Genomic DNA, 22,338 nt, shown 5'->3' on the forward strand with positions numbered 1-22,338 from the left:
ATACCATCATGAAAATAATCATACTATCCACTAAGGATCCAAAGGCACATGATATCCAAAGTAATCATCAAAATATAAGCCCTAGAACTCCAAGCAATATCATGGCAATATCAAGATCAAAACAATACTCCGAGAAATGGCATGAACAAATCATACATAGCTAATGCAATATTTTAAACAAGTTCAAATAACTTAAACCATGTCACTGCATTGCAATCATGCTAATGGAGGGTGTGGCTTGCTTGGGGTGGAAGAAATCAACAAGAAGAAGTGCGAGATGCTCGTGGAAAGAATCGCCGGAAAACATACTCTCTCGGAGGGGGCTGAATAAGGGAAGGGGCAAAATGGTCATTTTTAGAATTTCAAAACATGGTGAAAATGTTTCCATTTGAACTGGCTCGACGAAACAAAGAAGTGGGCATTGGAATCACCTGATTTGAAGTTGCGGTTGAAAAGTTATAAAGTGTTTTCTACCGGGGACCTATTTGTGAAAAGATTCCTGCAAACAGGACCCTGAGTGAGAAAACAGAAAACACATTTTAGGAGTTACGCCTTCAGAACTGAGAAAGCGCATTTTGGAATAAAGCAGAGGCAGAATACGCCTACTTTGCGGGAAAACGTACTTTCTGAAGTACGCTTCCACTTAACCACGTGGACAGTGACGGGGCCGGGCGTGGGGTCGCTGACGTGCGGGTCCAACGGGGTGGGGCCCGTCACTTATCCACGCTGGACCGGGCGGGGTCAATGTTGTGTGGCTTACAGGTGGGGCCAACGACTGACTCCTATCCTCCCTCCTGCTTACTTCTTCCCCGTGGTGGGCAGAGGTAGAAACGAGGCCGCGCGGTGCTGGCCCCGCCGTTCCCGGCCATCTCCGGCCGAGCTACAGGTACCTGCAAGTGCAGGAAGAGGAGCTACTCCCGCCTGGAGCAGAAGTAGGCGCCGGGGAGGGGTGTGGCCGCGACATCACGTGGTGGCAGAGAATCCATGGTGGTGGCCGGACTAGGGGACTCGCGGCCACGATCACTCCGGTGCCGAACTAAGGGGTGGGGGAGGGGAGCCGGACTACGGGGAATCCTCTGGTGGTGGTAGAGTGGAGGGAGAACCTCGGGCTTGAGCCCATTTAGGCCAAAACCGAGGCGGACATGGCGGCCATGAAGGAGGAATGAGGGGCTCTGGAGCTCGGTTGAGTAGCTAGGGAGGGGTAGTGAAGTGAGGGGGAGCGGTTGGTGAGCTCAGGAGGAATCGGGGATGGCTATTTATAGCCGGGCAAAGGGCACGGGCTCGGATGCTGCCGGGCACGTCCGGCCGAGGCTCTAACGAGCTCATCGAGGACACCGGGGAGGGAAACGACGGTCGGTTATTGCACATCTGTGGGCGCATGGCGACGAGAGCTGACGGTGGGCTTACGGAGGGGGAAGTGGCTCCAGGAGAACCTCGACGACGCGGGCTAGCTGCTGGGCACACTCACGCACACGAAGACAACAAGAGGGGGAAGGGCCCGAGCAAGAAGCCATCCAGGGCACGGCCAACGGCAGCAGAGCGCGCGGACTATGGTGCCATCATCGTAGTCACCATGTGAACTGGGGCATTCAATGCTCTACAGCACCCAAAACGTTGTCTAGCTGATAGTCCATCCAGGGGAGGTTGCAACTGAGGTGGTAGATCAGTGAAAAGTGGTCTGGTTAAATGGTAATCATCGCCTGGAGTTTACTTTAGTAACTTTGACCATGCACTGGTGATCAATAGGGAAGTGCTTAGGCCAAAAGGATTTTTCTGAGATGGTTAGCTTAAGGACAATGAGTCTGGAGAGTTTGAGGGGAAATGTACCATTAATTAATATGGTTGCTCTGTAACTGCGATTATTGGTCCAGAATCAAAATCATGATGGTTCACTCACACAGAGTAACCAATGGAGATGAAATTTTGCAAGGCTTAGTGATTCGGCCAGATAAAGGTGCTGTAACAATTTCATACCAATTGGTTTTACTAAAATGGTACTTCCTTCATAGCTATTCCCCCTGTCCAGAAACTTGCAAAAATTCTAGAGAAATATTGGCTTTAATAATTGATGCAAAATTTGGTGGAGAGATGTTCTTTGGGTAGGAGAATGCTCTAGTAAATTTTGAGGCAAAATGAAGCAATATAAAATATACTTGCTTCACAACCTAAAAATATTGACAGAAACAAAGATTTGATGTTGTGCTCACATAGATCAAGGGATGGAGTTGAAATTTGTAGGACTGGGATAAAATGAGCACATGAAGGAGTGTGCAAAATTTCAACTCATTTGCATAACCCTAGCTAGCACTTCCTTCACAAAGGCTTCCCTCATACAGGAACTTTGAAAAATCAATGAGGAAGTTTGGCTAGGCAAATAAATTTGAATTTTGGCACAAGTCAATAATTTGGATTATATATCATGTTCAAAAAGTTTGGGGGCAAATGCGCAAAGATAAATAGCACTTGCTTCACAATGTGCCATTTAGGACAGAATAGGAAATGAATTTATTGAGCATAATGAGAAATATGTCCAATGAAATATTTTGCCATATTTGAGGAAGATATGACCCAAATTTATAAGAATTACTTGGACATTTTTGGATGGACATAAATATAGGTTGCTTCACAACCTAGGGCAGATAGGATTATTCCTTTAATAGAAAAAGGAATATTTCCTAGAAAAAGATTTTAGGGTTTGGTCGAGCAGTGGGGTGACATGATTTTGGCAAGGTTTTGAGAATGATGAGCCACTTGGGAGAGGAAATGAAGGTGATTTCCCAGGTGGCAAGGCCACATAACCACTACAAAAAGAAAAACAGGGCAAAAACCAAATAAATCAAAAGAAAAAGAAAAGGGCCAAAATCCAGGCTGTTACAATAGTGACCGTGCCATGGCGGATCTGAAGGTACAAACCAGACAAAGCTACTTCGCAACCAATGTTTCTTTCAACTAGCCACTATGATTTGGTACGGACAAGAAAAGTACAATAAACAATTTATGATCTATTTTCCGGGTGAGATTAATTACTTCTCTTGCGACGAAAGTACCACCTCTCTTGCGACGCCGTGTAGGCCCCTGCTGATACATTGAGGGTGCTGCGGGTGCGATGGCTATCGGCAGCGGGGAAGAAGACTTTAGATGGAAAACGGCCGTGTCGAGGGATAAATCTTGTTGCCCTGGATGAGGCGGTCGTAGGGGCGGCAACGGGAAGGTGGACGACAGCGCCGATGAAGCGAGAGGATGCGATGAATGGATCCTGGTAAGGTGCCATGGATGAGAGACGTCCATCTCTTGTAGTGGACGACGGGGTAGAGGCTCCGGCAAGGTGGGGGATGGGGTGGCAGACGGAGAAGGCTGGCTGCAGTGGGGAGGTTGTGGTGGCGCCAACGGTGTATGAATGGGGAAATGGAGGGGGAGGGGGATCTCAAACTTTGGTACGCGCTTGTATAAAATGTGGGAAACTTACGAACTTATCCCCCGTTTAAAATTTCGAACATCACGTCGGTTGGGGATAGGGCGGTAATCTTGCATCTCCCAAATATTGGCCGGTAGCGATTTCAGGCGAGGAGAGTGTGTTTTGCCGCCCATGGTTGGCGCCCATGGTGTATGAACGGGGCTGACTGGTAGGGCGGTTGTGTCACATCTGAGGGAAGTTACACATCTGCCCCTATTTAAAATATTTGCCTACATCGATTCGGGCGAGGAGAGTTTTTTTGCCACCCACCGTGTATGAATGGGAAATGGAGGGAGAGACACAGGTCTTTCCGACGAGCTTGAATCAAATGTGTTTTTCCGCCCACGTTTGGCGCCCACCGCGTCGTAATGGGTACAGAGGCAGTCGTGTCACGTCTGATTGAAGTTACTAGTCTACCCCTATCGACGACAGTGTAAATCCGGTCGATAAGGATGTCAAAGTGTCAGGGGTAGAAAGTAATTTCCATCTCGCAAACACTTGCTTCGGGGAGCCCACAAATTATAGTGTGTGTTTAGCCACTTCTTTCAAAACTTGGGAGAATTAGCATTCACGTTTGCCATTGGCCCTAGCAACTAAATTCAAATCCAATTCTATTCGATTACGAATATCCACCGATAATTCTACGTTTTGTTATTTATTTCTTCAAAACCACAACAAAGATTTATTCCACCTTTATATATGATTATGATTTAGAAATGTCGTGATCTTCAAATTCAGTAGGTTGGATACTCTTTGAGTCAAACAGTTATTTCATCCAATACAATATGCTCACACGAAAAACAGTTCACCTTATGTCAATCATACGAGTACTGAGGATTACCTCGCCTAAAAAATTCGGATCATTACAACACATGGAAAACATAGGGGGTCTTACAACATAATCCATTCAGAGACATGACACAACATGCAGTACAATAATCTATTGACAATTTCAACTGGTATCTAAAGAAGAACTGGGATTACCCTGGGCTTCAAATAGCAGAAATAGCAGGACCTCCTTCGTCTTCAAATGCAACATTCTTACTTCCTCCAATTCTTGGGTTGCTTGCATGATGTGTGCAACTAATTGCATAATTTCCAGCCTCAAGATCAAGATTACCTCATTCATGGCAGCCACAACATCTCTTTCTACCTCTAGTAGAGCCTCAAGAACTATAATATTTGTGCTTAGACTGCTCTCCAGGGGTGTTGCCTCTGAAGTGCTACCATCTAGTAACATGGATGGCGCACTGCTTCCACAAATAAATTATGGGGTTGTGCATTGTGTCCTAGTGTGAACGGCATCCTGAAAGGTTTCTGCTGGACATAAGTAAGAGATAGTTATCGCATGATTACGATGGTAAGCTTACATGGTAAACAACATATGAATTATTGACGAGCATGGCAAGCTATATTTAAATGGTTCAAAGCAGCATCAGCCGAAAATAAATTAAAATGGTAAGATGAAACTTGAAAGGGAGTGTACCACCACTATATTTAAGTTGCCAAGGCATCTAACCAGTTCAAATAATCTGAGAAAGCACTTAACAGTGTGGCCTCATATAAACTATGAAGACACTCTTGTGATGAAGTTCAGAGGAAAAGTTAAGGACTCAAATGATCTAGGCACGCATTTCTTTACGATAGTATAACAAGCACTGCTAACATATTGGCCAAATCAGGTATAGATTAACAAGTAACAAACAAGCATTCGAATCAAGCAATACAGCAAAGCAGACAACTGAACTATTTGTAATTCTGTAGGATTACATGTTGAGGGCACAAGCCAAGAAATCAGCCCACACGCCTTACATTTCACATGTACTAAAACACACTGGCTTACCATATGTTGTTGTGAAGCCTTGGTGCTGTTGCAATGTTCTTTGAAGATATTGTCAGCATCATGTGGTTGCAAATCTAGTTGTTGTAGTTTATTCTTCACCCTCTATTTAGGTAAAATTAATTTTAATCGCATGCACTGGTTTGAATTGATCATCAACGTTTCATCTAAACTAATGAAAGAAGGGTGTGTGCTTACATGACAATATATCAGTATATTTTTATGCTTGTTCGAGGTGTCAGCCCAAGAAGAAAACATAGTTTGCTTGATGGGGTTGGTAGCTCCATAATTAATCCTTACTTATGAAGCTTTTTATCCCAAACAAGTTTGACTAGGCTAGATATGAAACCCTTTCACGAGGACTTCCTAGGAGGTCATCCATCCTAGTACTACTCTCGCCCAAATGGGTTTCATACCCAAAAGATTGGCTAGTTTTTAATTAGTCATGCAACTTGGGAAGATCAAGAACGCACAAAAAAGTAATGAACAGAGGCTCAGAGCAGTGATGTAATAGCTAGCATCAGAAAATGTAGGGTAAAATGAACAAAAAGCAGTGCGGGGGGGCTAAGCGCGGTTCTTTGAATCAAAGGTTTCATGAAATCGAAATTGATTCTTTTTTAGATATCTGGATAGATGGATGGATCTATCTTTCTATTCAGATATCTTTTGCAATCAGTCCCAAATCCTTGATTTGGCCAGGTGGAAAAGAACGAACGGACATTTCCGATCTTTTGTATTCGATTCAGATCTCTATTCATTGTGTTTTCAATACCCTAACCTCCAAGGGATGAGACGGAACCACATGCTTGTTTGCTGATGTGTAATTAAGCATCGAGAACATGAAGCAGTCTGATGGAACTAATAGGTGGCATCAGAACTACACCATTATCAAAAATATAGCATGCAAGAAGTAAAATCCTAGGAAGTACAGTAATACTTAGGACAAAACTAAAGCATATTATCTATATGTGCACTGGTATGTAATTTAGCACATGTAACATGTTCACTGCCAGAAGTATGTCCCTACAGGTGCAAGCAGAATAACGCGTCTCATCAAAAATTGAATGATGCCCTGAAGAAATTCAAAGGTGCGATGCTTATGCTAAGAAAGTGAACGTAGGTGCCAGACGTTGGATAATAGTACCTGATTCTCGCCGACATATGGTTATCATTGTCATACTTGATAGCTAAGGATTGTCGATGGTTCTCGTGTTGCGGCTGAGTTTGGGATGGCTATCGCCATCGCTGAAGCGGCTCCGGTGCTTCGGTTGCGGCGCCTATCGACATACAAGAAAGCTCATATGTGGTAAGTGAACAGTTGCACGTTAAAGAAGAGAAAACCCGAAGGAGTACAAATCGAAATAAATGGATGAGGCTGTGGCGTCAGTAAAGCAGGGCCGGTGGAGTTGAATATGGCGTCCATGGAGCGGGTCCTTTGTAGTGGATGGAGGCTTCCACGGGCCAGTGTATAGTGCTTTCGGTGAGGTGGATCTGTTGCGGCGGATGAGGGCTTGTATGAAGGGCCAACGATGGGGCGGACAAGGGAGTAAGTGAAGGGCCTACACTGTGGTGGACGAGGGCGCCGGTTAAGAAGATCTAGTGCGGTGGACCATCATGGTGGTCAAGGAGATTTGGAGCGGTGGACAAGCCAATCGCTGAAGCGGCTCCGGTGAAGTGGTGAGTTGGCAGTTGGGGGTTCCAAGGTGCGGAAGGTAGATCCGACGGTGTGTGAGGTCCACCACTGCGGCGGAGGACTAGATTCGGCGGCTTGCCATGCTTGGGAGGGGTTGGGGAGGGGAAAGGGGAGGGGCTCTGGGCAAGAATGTTGGGGGCAAATTGGGGAAAATAGTGGAGTTACCAAAGCAGTCCTTTTCCATTCATGTGGCAGGGGTAAAACAGGAATATCGCAGGGCTAAACTTTCGGCGCGAGATATTTTGATGTGAGCGGGAATTTTGAAAGCTTTTGGCGCCTGAAATTATAAGTGTTCTGCTCTTGTACGACCGAGAATTTATTTGTTTTGCACCCAAAAAAGTGCTAGTTTTGAAAATCAATGTCTCCAACTCAAAACTTAGATTGTCCATTCAATTCAAATATGGATCATTGAGCTAGTACAAGTAAATACCATCATACGGTCCAATTCAAATGAAATTCCAAATGTGTTTATCCTAAATATGATGACAAAAGCAAAAATGTGTATGTGTATGAATAAAGTGGATGATTATAAAGTTTGAACAAACCCGTATGTGTATATCTCTAGGTTTGATATATGAATTTGAAATCACGAAATCCCGGCTTAAAAATGTACCTCCATTTAAATTAATTACAAAAGCTAATGATGGAGTCAAATTCTGAAATTCCAATTTTAGGTTTGTAATTCTGGTACATAAAGGTATATCACGCATGTTCAAAAGTATCGTTATCTCATAGTCCAAACTATGGAACAAATTGATCAACCATGAGCGCACACACTATTTACCATATATATCTCAATTATGCTAAAGTCCCTCAAATATAGACACCTAACTCATTATCTGAAGGCAACCCCCCCACCCACATCCACTCCGACACCCTCCACACACGCCGTTCTCTCCCCCAGACACAAACACATGAGCACATTAACACCCCCCTCTCTTCTAAAGTCCTGACCCCAATATACATCTCTTATCACTTTGACTCTCAGGCATGCACACATCTCTTCCCCCACTCTCCACGTCTCCCGACATCTCTCTTTCCCAAGCACACGCACTAGGTAGAGTGTATCTTTATCATACACAGAAAATGTCGCCCCCAAACGTCTATCTCCCTAGTTATGAGGTTCTCTCACACTCACCTGACACAGCACCCCACTGCAAACAACCACACTTTGTGTCCTTGTGCACCACTCTCCTCTTTCTATCTCTCCCACATGCGGACCCGCCCCAGCTCCTTCCATGTATACATATATGCCGTGACTCTTTCCATAGCTCCCTAATGTATCATCATTCTCAATCTCGCACATTGTTCTTACACCAACTATCACTACAAAAAAATACACTTCAGTTATGGTATGTGTTTGTCATAGTAGGTCACGTTTTCTGTCATGCATGTACATCCATGACGAATTTATGAAAGAATCAAGGTAGTCATACCTGTGCTGTCGTAGAAGTGTTCCATGACATTACTAACATTATCATCACAGAAGTGTCCACTTCCACGACGATAAATCGCGCATCACAGAAGTTCTTTCGTCAAGGGTGACTGACACGTGGCATCCACCGTAACGGAACGCCGTTAAGCTATTGGGTCCAGTTTTGGATCCGATAACCCATTAACAGCCCGGACCAATGGGGATTTTCCACATGTAAAATCATCATTGGCTGTAGGAAAGACGTGTCAGCTCTTTGTTGGCACAGGTGTCACTCATCCAATGGGCGAGATGTGCCTATGATATGTTAACACGTGGACCGGCCCAAAAGTGGCCCATAAAGTTTAAATGGGCCGGCCCAACTAAAGGTCCACAAGATTTTGCGGACCATAATGGGCCGGCCCAGCTAAAGGCCCACAAGATTTTGCGGGCCATAATGGGCCGGCCCAGGTAAAGGTCCACAAGATTTTTGCAGGCCATAATGGGCCGGCCCAAGTGAAGGCGCACAAGATTTTTGTGGACCATAATGGGCCGGCCCAGTTAAAGGCCCACAAGATTTCACGGACATTAATGGGCCGGCCCAATTGTAGGCCCACAAGAGTTTGAGGACCCTAGTAGGCCAGCCCATTAACTGGCTGCCATGTTTTGGGCCAAATGCCGGCCCATATTTGATCCGGTCCATTAATGGCCTGCCACGTTCCGGGCCTAATAATGGTCCATATGAGATCCAGCCCATTAAAAGACTACCACGTTCTGGGCCAAATTATGGCCCGGATCAGGTCCGCCCTTTAAGAGGCATTGGGCAAAATAATGGCCCATATCAGATTCGGCCCCTCAACTGTACGCTATGCTTTTGGGCTCACTTGCTAAAGGCCCATTTAGTAATTCGATCTGATATTAGTTTCGGCCTATTAAAGGCCCATTTAACATTTCGGCCCTATATTAATTTCAGCCTGTTAAAAGCCCATCATATAGTTGGGCCTAACTACGGCCCGGTTTGTATCTGGCCTGCTCGCAGCCGATAATCTGGTTGGGCCAAACAAGGACCGAGACAATTTTGGCCTGTTATAAGCCCATGATTTGATTGGGACATTCATGGGCCGGGGTCTATTTCAGCCTGCTGCCGGCCCGTGAGCTGTTCGGCACGTTTCAGGCCCAACCTACTTTTCAGCCTCCTAATGGCCCATTGAGTTTTCTTGGGAAAATAGGGCCGGCGCTTTACTCGGCCTATTAAAGGCCCGAATCTACTAGTGGGCCAGTTTACATTTAGGCCTGTTAACGGGCCAAGATGACGGGGCCCATGATGCGGATCATACATGGTGATTTGCATGACGGCCCGATTATGTACCATTATTTTACGGGTAGGCCATTTTACTGCGAAGACAGGATATATATATACAGTAAAATAACTGCAGCATCGTGAATAAGAAAAAAACCTAGACTATACAATAAAGAAATTAGGGCATATTACATCCACTAGGCATCAAAGTTCTCCACTATGATAATAAAGCACAAGCAAACAGCAGATTACATACGCTGGGCATCAAAGATCGCCAACAGTGCAACTAAACACGCCAACAAAATAATATACAAAACCGACATCTATTCAATAGAGTTCAAGAAAGGTTACCCTGCTTGGGAGCTGCAGCGCAAGCAGCTGAGCAAGCTGGTGAGACTGCACTTGTTTGACACTTATATCCTCCTCACTCTGAAAGATAAACAAGAAGACAGATGACAGATTTTGCACATATAAGTATCAGTGCTGACAATTCATCACATTTCTTACTGACGAATAAAGTGACACAGTTTAAAATAGCATTAACACAATATGGTATTGTTCTAGTCAAGACATGGCAGGAAATGACATTGTGAAGGAGTTGGCAGCTTCATGACACCACTGGATTACAGATCAAGAACTCATAAGTATCAATGGTTAGTGTGCTGTCAAGTTATCCCATTTCAACTTGGCAAAATAAGATCACTTGCTCTATATAGTTTAATTTACATGGTATGAAGAAGGAACTTGGTTGTACAACTGAAAACTTAAATTGAGAAGGACAAACTTTTGTTTATGAACTGGAGTACATAATAAACTTTAAACATGCAATTTGATGCAAACACCAAAAATAAACAGTTGTTGCAGTCATGCCTAACCAAATATACCCAACAAAGTTTGAAGGCTTGAGAAGGACAAACTTACATTATTGGTGAAGGCAGGCTCTATAAAGCCCTTGTCCATGCTGATGGGGGGGGGGGCAATTCAAGAAGTTTACCAGAGAATCTTCTTCATAAGCATTGCCTTTATTCTACATTTTGTTAAGAGTAAATATAGATGTGACAATAGGCAAAAGGTACAGCCAAGAGCAATGCAGAGCTAAACTTCTTCAGTACCATCTGTGTTATCCAACCTTATGGTAAGACTAAATATAGATCTTATGTGTAGAAAATGGAGGGCAAAGTTAAATAAGCTGCAGACTGATGGTACATGAACAACTAGCTGTCAATATAAGTACACTGATAAAGGACAGCAGGTACTTACAAGAACAATGCAGAGCTAAAAAATTTCATTGGCATTGGATATATATATATATATATTCTACACTAATGTAACCATTCCTATATATCAGATAATTTGGAGCGAACAATTGATAAGCAAGCTATCATGCATACTGTTGTCACATAATGAACCAGGTATGTATGCAAGTACAGTGATACAGGTCAACAGGTACTAACAAGAGCAAAGCAGCGGGCAACATATTTGCGATATTCTGTCGTTCTTTTCAAACCGTAATTCTTTTTCGACCAGATTTCCTGCAAAAAAGATCCGTAAGGCACATGGGGAAAAGTAGAAGTTCAAATTGTCATGCGATATCATAGACAATACCTCATCCTCGGAATAACACCAGTGCATAACAAGGTTTTTCCATTCAATGTCTTCTAAATTCTAGCATAGGAGACTTCACAGGAAATTCGCTATAGACTTGCCATCAAAGTGTGATTTCCTCAAGTAACACCAATACTGCTGCAATGCTTCCTTGAAAAGCACAAGCAAGCTTTGCTCGTCATGACTATCCAGACTGACCCTCGCCTACTTACAAAAATTTAATGTAAATCATTGATGTGTTCAATCAGCAGAAAACAGGAAAATAATCACCATGAATAATAGCACTTACACGTAAGTGGGATAGGAAGATGTGAAAATGGTGTTTGTCTTCACTATAATCTTCCAATGATGGGAATATATGCACGTAGTCCCTAACAACATCGAAAGCATTATATTTTGAACTAGGAATAATTGGAATGGGGTTCCAATCTGCAGGAATTGGGCATCTCTGCAGTTGGGATAGGTCTTCGACCAGTGGACTTGCTGTACTTTTTGCTGGAGTGGGATTTTTCTGTGGTACGGCTGGTGCTATGGCAACTGAAATCGTCATACCTTTTGCTGGAGTGCAGGTACTGTGTGGTGGGCCTAGTGGTGTGGCCAGTGTAATATGGGTACAGTCTGCTGGAGTCGGTCCTACGTTTTGTGTCACTGGTTGTATAACCAATATAAGTGGGGTGTTGTCTGATTTCTCCGGCACAACCACGTTTTTCAAGGACTTTGCTGGTGCTCCTTTAGGTTCAGCAATCACTTTCTTCCTTTTTGATGTCTGATGCACAAGAACAGAATTTGAGTGGAAAAACATGGTATGATGACAAATGGAATATGTATTGATAATGGATGGGCATGGCATCTCGACATATATGATGAGTAAACTAAGCAGATGGCGGTGCAACAAAGTAGAAGAAATGCAAGACAACATATGTGAGATACACACAATCAATAAAACCTTGCCAAATTAGAGAAGGCACCTTGATGGGTGAACATGACAGGCCATCTGCCTTTGGCTCCTCGAGGTTAGAATATTCCTAACAAGAATCTACAGGTGGGGAGTGTATGAGTTGCATTGCATCCAAAATGGCACTCAATACCTTGGTGCCAATTTTGTAAGTCATTGCAGTGTTCCACAATATTCTTCTGATGCGCGGATTCTGATATTCACTGTAATTACATATAATATCTGAGAACCATGAAAACATAAATAGTTGTGAGATTACCTTTGTAATGCAGACGATATTCTAATATAGGGGCGCCCCTGTAAACACTTGTGTGCTATCACTAGATTCTGATGAGAGAGCTCATGTGTGTTGTAATATGGTGCGTGCATTTGTATAATCTGGCACAAGTACACAAAAAATAAGCTCCAGAAGTAAGGATAGTTGGTAGATGATAGGTTCAAAATATAATGTATAGAAAGTTTATTGCCAAACCATGATAACAAGAGCAAACAAAAACTAGGAAGATCATAGTGTACATAAAAGGGGTACACCATAACCACGATATATAAATCGGGAAAGAGGAACTGGCTTGAAAATACGGTGTTGTATTGCCGCTAGTAATTGAAAGCCTGTCGATCAAGTACATGCCAGCTCTATCAGCTGTTGACTGCAGATGTCCCTGGTCCCCTTCCTGACAATGAACATACTGTATGTCCTAAATACAGAATAACAAAGGAGGAACATGTTAAAGAATAGAAGAGTAAGCATATTCTTGAGGTTCCGCTTAATTGCGTACAATGTTGGTTGTCCACTCATGATGAATCACATCACCCAAAGAAATGCAATTCCATGTTGTCTCTCTATATGTGGCAATTTTGAACAACAGTCATTAGGATCATATTCTGAACAAGAGTCAACTGGTGGGGAGCGTATGAGTTTCATTGCATCCAGAATGGCACTCAATGCCTTGGTTCCAATTTTGTAAGTCATTGCAGTGTTTAGCTTCAAGAGTGGGCTGCTGCTAGTGCGACACAAAGCAGCTACACAGATCACAGTGTAGATATAACAGGAAAACCGTAAGCATCAGAGTAAAATCAGAAAAGTGGAACTTGCTGGAATAAATGTGCTAGTATTGTCGGTACGGCTAGAAAGGCTTCGGATACCAGCTCTCTTCAACTGAAGGTGCGGTACTGTTAATATCAGTGTAACTCTCAAAGGCGACACAACTCCCCGCATTTCCTTGCTATTCTTATAGGATTCAAGTGGGCAGGCCACTACAAATCCTATTCCCATGTTTACAAAATCCTACGAATCAAAGAGGCCCGAAGAGTTCAAAGTGTCCCTACCAACAGACCGTATAGACCTCTACACTGCAAATGTCCCTACTCATCTTCACTACAAGGAACATACTATACTACTATCATACTCCCTCCGTTCCAAAATATAAGTCTTGGTAGAGATTTCCACTATGGATCACATACAGATGTATCCAGATACATTTTAGAGTGTAGATTCACTCATTTTGCTCCATATGTTGTCCATGGTGGAATCTATACAAAGACATGTATTTAGGAACAGAGAAAGTACTAATTAAAGAAGAACGAAAGAGGAACATGCTAAAGAAGAGCAAGCAGATTTTGGATAAAAAAATGTTCGTTGCGAAGTGCCCACACATGATGAACCAGAGCGCATTAAGAAAGCAAATCCCTGATATCTCTCTATATGTGGTGCACGTGCTTTTTCGAAAGTAAAGTAGGAACATTAGCTGAATAATTAAATTTTATCTGTTTTAGTAATATCAGCATAATATCAGCTTCGTACTTGAGCAACAAGTTCGGAATTATGAGTGGCACATTGTTTAGCTTGATGGATTCAGGAGCAGTGGTAAGCAGGTACAATGATGGTACTGAATATAAAGGCATGTCTGCATGCAAGTCGCGTTACTTTTGTCATTTGGGTCAGTCGACCATTTCAGGCGGTTGGATGAAGATCCTACGTCTCCTAACCCTTCTTCTTCCTCGTCTCTAATTCTTCCCATAAAGAAGACCGCACGGGCCACCGGCCGGACCATCACCCCCCACCGCCTGTGTTCCTTCGCCACCCCCACCCCCACCCCCGCCCCCACCCGGGTCGAGTTTTCTTCATTTGGCGAGGCCCCACCACCCCCCACAACCAAAGTTCCCACCCAAGCCCCTCCGTTCGTGCTGGCGAACTCCGGCGAGCTCTAAAAAATCGACTGACCCAAAAATTTAGTCTACTATGATTTAACTAGTGTGGAATAAAAAGGGGAAAACCATAAGCATTGGGAGTATAGTGTTGAGCGTGCCATGGCGGATCTGAAGGTGCAAACAGGACAAAGGCAACTTCGCAACCAATGTTTGCTTGCAACTAGCAAGTAAGTGATGGACATGAAATCAGAATAAAGCAATGGCGATCTATTTTCTTGCTGCGATAAATAAGTTGAGCAGATATGAAAAAGTACCGCCTCTTGTGCAGCGCTGTGTATGCATCTGCTGAGAATTTGACGGTGCTGCGGTAGCGATGGCTGTCGGCGGCGTGGAAACAGATCTAGGAGGGTAGACGGTGGCGGCGGGGCGCGATGGACGAGACGGTCATAGGAGCGGCTCCGGCAAGGTGGAAGACGGCGGGGATGGAGCGAGAGGACGAGATGCAAGGATACCGGTCCGAAGCAGTGGATGAGAGAGGTCGATCTCTTGTAATGGACGGCGGCGGCGGGGTATCAGCTCCGGCATGGTGGAGGAGGACGGCGGTGGATGGGGTGGTGGACGGAGGAGGCTGGGGTGGAGGGGGTGTTTTGGCGCCCACGGAGTACGAATGGGGAAATGGAGGTGGAGAGGAAGGGGGGAACCATGTCTTCAAGGCGCGCTCGTCTCAAATGTGAGGAAATTTACAAACTTAACCCCCCTTTCAAATTTCCTACATCACATAAATATTAGTCATTTGGGGATAGGATGGTAATCTCGCATACACTGAATATTTGCCGACGAGAGTTTGTTTTTGGCGCCCACCGTGTATGAATCGGGGAGGGAGCCGATTTCGGCCGCGGACACACTGTGTTTTGGCGCCACCGTGTATGAATCCGGGTGAGAGGCGGTTATGTCACGTTTGAGTGAAATTACAAACCTACCCCTATCGAAACCTATAGAAATCGAGCAGATAGGCTTTGCGTGGTAGCGATAGGCAGTAGTAATTTCCATCTCGCAAATTTTGGTTTTGGGCAGTTACTGCGACTTTCCCAGCTTCGTTCAAATTTTGCAGAGTGCACGTTTACTGTGCCAACTCAATTTGAATCCCGTTTGTATTCTATTTTTCTTCGGGCACGATTCATTTTCCAATGGAATAAAATCCTATATACATCATTTTTATATATACTTTCAAAAGCACAACACCCTTTATACATAAATATGATTTATGAATGGCATGATCTCAGATTCATAAGGTTGTATCCATCAATTTGGATTTTCAAATATTTGAAACCACTTTATGTCGAAATCCAATGTATGCATTCCTCGCTAACTGTCTCCAATTAATGTGTGTTGCATGCGGGGTTTTTTGTACTTCTCAAACATGTATATTGTGTTTCACACACACAACATATAGTGTAAGCCCATTTAGACATTAATTGCATATGAACCATGCATTGTTTCTAATTAAAGAATCTATGGATCACCAATATTGATAAACTATATAACATTGCACGTGTCGCCCAATTCAAATGAATATGCATGTTTGATACACCAATTTGTGTTATGATATTATCGATGTCGTGATCTCCAGTTTAAATATTTGAATCCCAACATATTTGTCTCCAGTTTAAATACACCAATTTTCGTTATGATATTATGAAATGAATATGCATGGTTGATACACCAACATATTTGTCTCTATAGAGATTTCAAGAAGTGACTACATACGGAGCAAAATGAGTGAATCTACACTCTAAAATATGTCTACATACACCCGTATGTTGTATTACATTTGAATGTCTAAAAAGACAATATGTAGGAACGGAGGGAGTAGCAAATAAACATTAAGTTCTCTTGTTTTTCCCTCCTTGGTTATGGTGCACAACCAAAGATGACTCACCTGGATGGAGGGAGTAGATGGTCAAAGTTTGACACAAAATTAATGCATTGGTAAACATAATATTTTGAGGAAAACGAGTGCATTAATTGAGTGCTTTTGCAAATTACAAAAATAATTCCACCACTCATCATCTACCTTTGTTGATTAGATTGTACTAGTACTCCTACAAGATGCATCGGTGCTTACATGGGGTGCATTAAAAACTTTAGCAACAAAAGCTCCCAATGCATACATGTACAGGTGCTTAACTTGTTGGTGCTAAGCATCCTTTATTTAAGGATTTTGTAACTAAATTTCTTCATGCATTGGTGGGATTCTTCAATTTAAGTCTTTTGTCTAGGTTCTCGCGCATAGTACCGGGGTCACCGCACTTATCCCTTCTCTTAATTACCTTGTCGCATAAGACTTTTTGCCCACATGGCCGCCTTAGCACCTGTACAAGGCGGAGCATTGGGAGGGGGCCGAGCATACATGCATAGGAATAATGTAGATAGGAAATCTTCACGATCCATTATTCCCCATCTCGGTCAGAGAGAACTATTCAACTAGTCTTCACAGTGAAGTGACAAATACACACTGCAGCAGATTGGAAACTTGATTAATAAGCTGAACCAGCATGTTGGTGCTACTAAATCAGCCTTACCTAGTACAACCATCATGTTTGCCAGTGGAGCACGCTTCCGCAAATACGAACACGCACCTCTCTCCTCCATTAACTTACATATGGGCCCTCTTGAGGTAGACCCACATGTCATCGGCGTAACTATTTACACTCCCGAAGGATGGTATATCCTAGTAATAGTACTTGTAGAATTGAGATTTAATTCACTTTCTTCCCCATCTTTCACTCTTCTTCTTCCTCCTCTCTTCCCCATCGCCGGTCGCACACCATTTCCCCCCACTCACTGCTCGCCTGCCCACGCCTTCTTCCTTGGTAGCTCGCGCGTACCATATCCCCCACTCACTGCTCGGCCACACGCGCCATCTTCTTCACTCGCCCGCCCGAATCCACTTCCCCGCTGGCTCGCAGGAACCGAAAACCCTAGTCACTCTGCGCCTTAAAAACTGTCGTGGGTTTGTCACGGCAGATGTCCTTGTGAAAGGACTTAGTCGTGGAGCCATCACAACGGGTTAGCTTAAAGGGGTTAAACCGGACAAGGGGACACGGGGAGTTTATACTAGTTCGGCCCCTTCGATGAAGGTAAAAGCCTACGTCTAGTTGTCATTGGTATTGCTAGGGTTTCAAAGGCCAGGGAGCGAATCTGCTTTATCTGGCTGTCGAGTTGTAGTTCGTTGTCCCTAAACTGCTGCCGGGTCGTCCCTTTATATACATAGGTTGACGCCCGGCGGTTTAGAGAGCCCGGAACCCGGATCATAAACCTGTCCGGTTCGGTCTCTATCCTTCCTATCTTACAATGCAAGTTACATAACAAGGTCAGTTTACATCTACAGGCCTTAACTCGCCTCTTGGCCTTGGCCTGTCATAAAGCGCCATCATTCTTACATCTTCATGGGCTTCTAATCTTCATAAGCTTAATCTGGCTACCCCTGGACGGTTTACGTCCAGTAGTAATATCCCCAACATTAGGCCCCAGATTGGTTTGAACTTGTTCATGACAATCTTTAATACTTAGAAAAATTCCTCCCTTGTATCTTCATCTTGATCTGGTAAACCGCCATGACATCATAGTTCAGGACCATGATAAACTGCCCTGACGTCATCTATCCATTGAAGCTGAAGATTACCTTCATTAATGCATATCCAGTCATCGGAGTGACACTGTTATTAACTATCCATTTTTGAGCTTCTCGATTCCCACACTTGTCACCTTATCTCTTCACCTTATAAATAGGGCCACGGGACCTTATCATTTTTCCCCTCGTGTCGTTTGCTTCTTCCTCCTCGCGACACCTCTGCACCTGAGCGCCACCGCCATTGTCAAGCCTCGCCTCTGCCTCATCATTGGCCGCTGCATCAACCTGTTCATACCAGAGTTCCACAGCACACCTCCATTGCTTCCGCGGCCGCAGTAAGTCCTTTCCTCCTTCCTTAGATTCATTAGGGTTTCCCTCTTCTTCGCAGTTCTTCTAAAGTTCATCAGTGCTTCAGTGCTGTTCTTCCCTGTTCTTCCTTTAGTCTGTAGATGGTCACCTCAAGCTTGACGTATCCCTTGCCGTGGCTAATCTTCTGTTACCACCACAAACCCTTATGCGCAAAAAACTGATCTAGTCCTTCATATACTGTTTCGGGTCCTACCCTTTTTAGGTCAAAATATTTTTGCCTTTCTGTCTCTGGTAGATCCAAAATTCCCATGTAATCCTGTGAAACTTGTTTTTCCTTACTTAGCCATTTTCGCCTTAGATCTGTATCCTCTGTATTACGTAGGCGGTTTACCTTTTTAAAAACAATCTATCTCATACCATTAGTCCCCTAGTAAACCGGCAAACCTTCTTTATGTTGATCGTAATAGTCCGGTTTAACAACACATGTATGCCCTCGATATGACCTTGCCATTCACTATTGTATTCGCCTCCGGTTTATGCAATTTCACATATCTGTATATTTTTATTCCACTACATCTTGTATACCATCGTGAACGATTTGTAAACCGGCCTTTCTTTTCCAGCTTTTTGTTTCACGATGGCCAAACAGTTTGCCGCTTGCAATTGGGCTCGTTCCCAGGTCACCGAGGTACAGTTGAACAGAATGGTCAGCATCGGCACCTTGCCTGAGAAAACTGAAATTAAATGGCGAGTTCTAGGAGCAGAAAATCCTCCGACCCGAGGTAGCGTGAGGTTGTGGTCTTTCTCGACCACATAGGCCGTGGTTTCAAACCGCCAGGGTCAAAGTTTTACCGAGATGTGCTTGCCAGTTTCCAACTTCATCCTCAAGAGATCGGACCCAACTCGGTATCCAATCTATGCAACTTCCAGGTCTTCTGTGAGGTGTACTTACAAGAAGAACCGACTGCTGAGCTGTTCCGGGACTTCTTTCATATGAACCGTCGTACAGAATTTGTAAATGGCCCCAATACTGAACTTGGTGGTGTCTCAATTCAGAAGCAGAAGGAAGTTGAATTTCCTCATGCCAAACTGCATAGCCACCCTAAGGAATGGAACCAGACTTGGTTTTACTGCAGAGATACTTCTCCTGAAGATGAGAATCCCCTCCCAGGCTATCGTAATCACCGGCTTTCCAACACCCATCCAATGCCGCAACACTTAAGTTCGGCAGAACGGGCCAAATATGCCCCTCAACTGCCAAGCTCCGGGCTTTTATGGCCAACAATTTAATAGGCGTTGATTTCGTGCACTGTTGGATATCTTGGAGCCTCTTGCCGCTAAGCCGCCACGCCGGTTTAATGTGTGAGTACACCGGTGATGTTGGAGACCCTCAACACCATTGCAACATTCAAGTGACCGACGAAGAGGTCACTGAAATCGTAATGAAAATTTTGAATGAATCGGAATGAGTCTATAGTCAAACCGGCTTGAACCCCTTCAATACTAAGAACACACCGCCTGCTGTAAGCACTACACTTCCTTTTCATCTTTGATATCTTTAATTTGTTCAACTTGTAATCATTCTTCTATGTATGTATGTATAGGGTGATGATCCCTTCTGGAAATGGAAATCAGTAGATAAAGCGGTAAAGCCAACCGGGGATAAAGCGGTCAAACCATCGCGTCCCAAAACCAAAGCCGTCAAGTGGACCTCAAAGCGGAAGACGGCTGACCAGATCAACATGGAACTTGATGAAGATGTTGATGATCGGAAGTTGAGGTAGAACTTGACTCACTTGGCTCCCTTTTCATGCACCTCATTAACAATGATCTTTATCAAGAGGACGTAGAAGGCAGCCAAGGTGATGATGTAGAGGTAATTACCCTTTCCTCCGGTTCAGACTCTATGCCAACACAAAAAACCCGTCAAGCAGTCCGGAAAGTAAGATTTTCTCATCCTCTTGCTTACTTGGACCCAACATTTATTTTGAAGACACAGCAGCATGAAGCTCGCCGGACAACCCGGCACAGTGGCCAACAGGTCACTTCGGCCAGTTTACCTGATACCCCGGCTCGGAAGTGCTGGTCTGAGGTCTCTTCCACTTCTGACCATTTTTATCCCAAGGCAGCTTATTTCAGACAACCTCTTAATCCATCCAATTCAAATTATCAGGTGACACCTCCCTCATCCTCTGGCGAGTCGACAGCAACCCAGCTCCCTCCTCTAAAAACTGTGGCTGGGTATGTTTTCAAACTCTTTCTTCCTATGCGCTACAAATCTTGAATAAGATGCTAACCCTCTTTTATTTTACTTGCAGAGCCAAAGCCAGACCCAGCAAGAAAGCTCAGGTCAACAATCCGTCAGAAGAGCAGGCAGTTTTTCAAGAAGAGCAGAGAGGTGAACCGGACCAAACTCGTGAACCGGAGGGTCCTCATCCTGAAACCACCGCTGATGAACTGCCCCTTCAAGATCGGAATACTTATGAACCACCAGAAGTTGACCCTGTCGTGCCTGACACTAAACCGGCAGCTCCAACCGGGCTAGTCCAATGATAGATACTGAAACTCCGTCATCACCCGCAAAAACCACTGAAGGCCAAGGAGATGATGTTATTGTTATTGGTATGGGCCACAGCTCTCCTGGCCATCCCGTAATTTTGGCCCAACATAGTGCCAAAGAAGAGCGTGCTGCTAGGGAGAAGGGCAAATGGAGTACTGACTTATCAAGTTATGCCCATCTCAACGCTGAAGAGCTTCACTCTGGTTTCTTAAACCGTCTGCACTCAAACTGCGACTATGAAGCCGGTTTGGTGAATTTGATGAAGGAACGCTATGAGGTATTTTCATCTCCCTTTACTTCTTGATTCCAAAGTTGAAATGCCAGCCCAAGTAGCCCCCAAGGGCTGTTTTATGATGTTAATCATGAACCAGGTCTTTGTAATACTTTAAGCCTCCCACTGACCCTCAAAATGTTAGGTCTTGAGTGAAAATCAAGGCCGATACTTTACCAATGTAATGATATAGCTTTCCTCAGCGTAGCCCCCAAAGGCCGGTTTAGCTTTACAAGGTAATCCGGGTTTTAATCCATGCATCCGTTTTGAATAGATGTACATTAGCACCCCAAGTGTCAAGGATAATGCTTGGATTGTTCTGGAGACTTTATAAAAGATGTAGCGAATCAGAGCAAATAGTCATTATCCCCCAAGTACGAAGTGCATAACTTGTTATATGCTTTGTACTTTAGAAAATATATATCCTGTTGTTTGACATTTCTTCATTGTTGTAGGCCGAACTAAGCAATAGAGATGCCCGGACTGCTGATTTGCAAGAGAATGTGAAGTCCCAACAAGCAGAAGCCGCGAAAGCTAAAGAGGAGCTGACCAAGGCCCTGGCAGCGATGGAAAAGCTGAAAGAGTATTTTAACAAAGATCATGCTGACTGGGAAACCGAGAAAAACGGTTTAACCAAAAGAGCTGAAGATGCTGAAGCGGCCCTGAAACTAGTTATGGATGAACTAACTAGGTTGAAACGGCAAATAAATGCCATGACTTCCGCTATCTTTGGTAAGTATCTCTTTATGCAGTTTGTCCAATTCATGAAACCTTATCATTGACCAGAACGCTGATGTTAAACCATAACAGGCACTCGTATTGCTCATCTGGGCACAGATATGCAGATGAAGCTTAAAGTGGCTTATACCCTTATTGAAATGTTGTACTCTAGGTCCCAGCGTGCGATTTGTATTGCTGCTTACAATAAACCGGCACCATCACTGATAAAGGAAACTCTTGAGAAGCTGGCCATGTTACCAGCCCGGATTACCGAACTGAAGAAGGCAGCTGCAAGAGAAGGAACATTAACCGCACTAATCCGTGCTAGGGCATGGATTCCAGATCTTGAAGCGGAGGACATCATCAAAGGACATCTAGGTGTGAAAGGGGACGGTTCAAACTTCGACAATGATGACCTCTGAAGGCTGACCAAAGAAA

This window comes from Triticum aestivum, chromosome 4A (genome assembly GCF_018294505.1).
Source record: "Triticum aestivum cultivar Chinese Spring chromosome 4A, IWGSC CS RefSeq v2.1, whole genome shotgun sequence".
In the NCBI taxonomy this organism is placed as follows: domain Eukaryota; kingdom Viridiplantae; phylum Streptophyta; class Magnoliopsida; order Poales; family Poaceae; genus Triticum; species Triticum aestivum.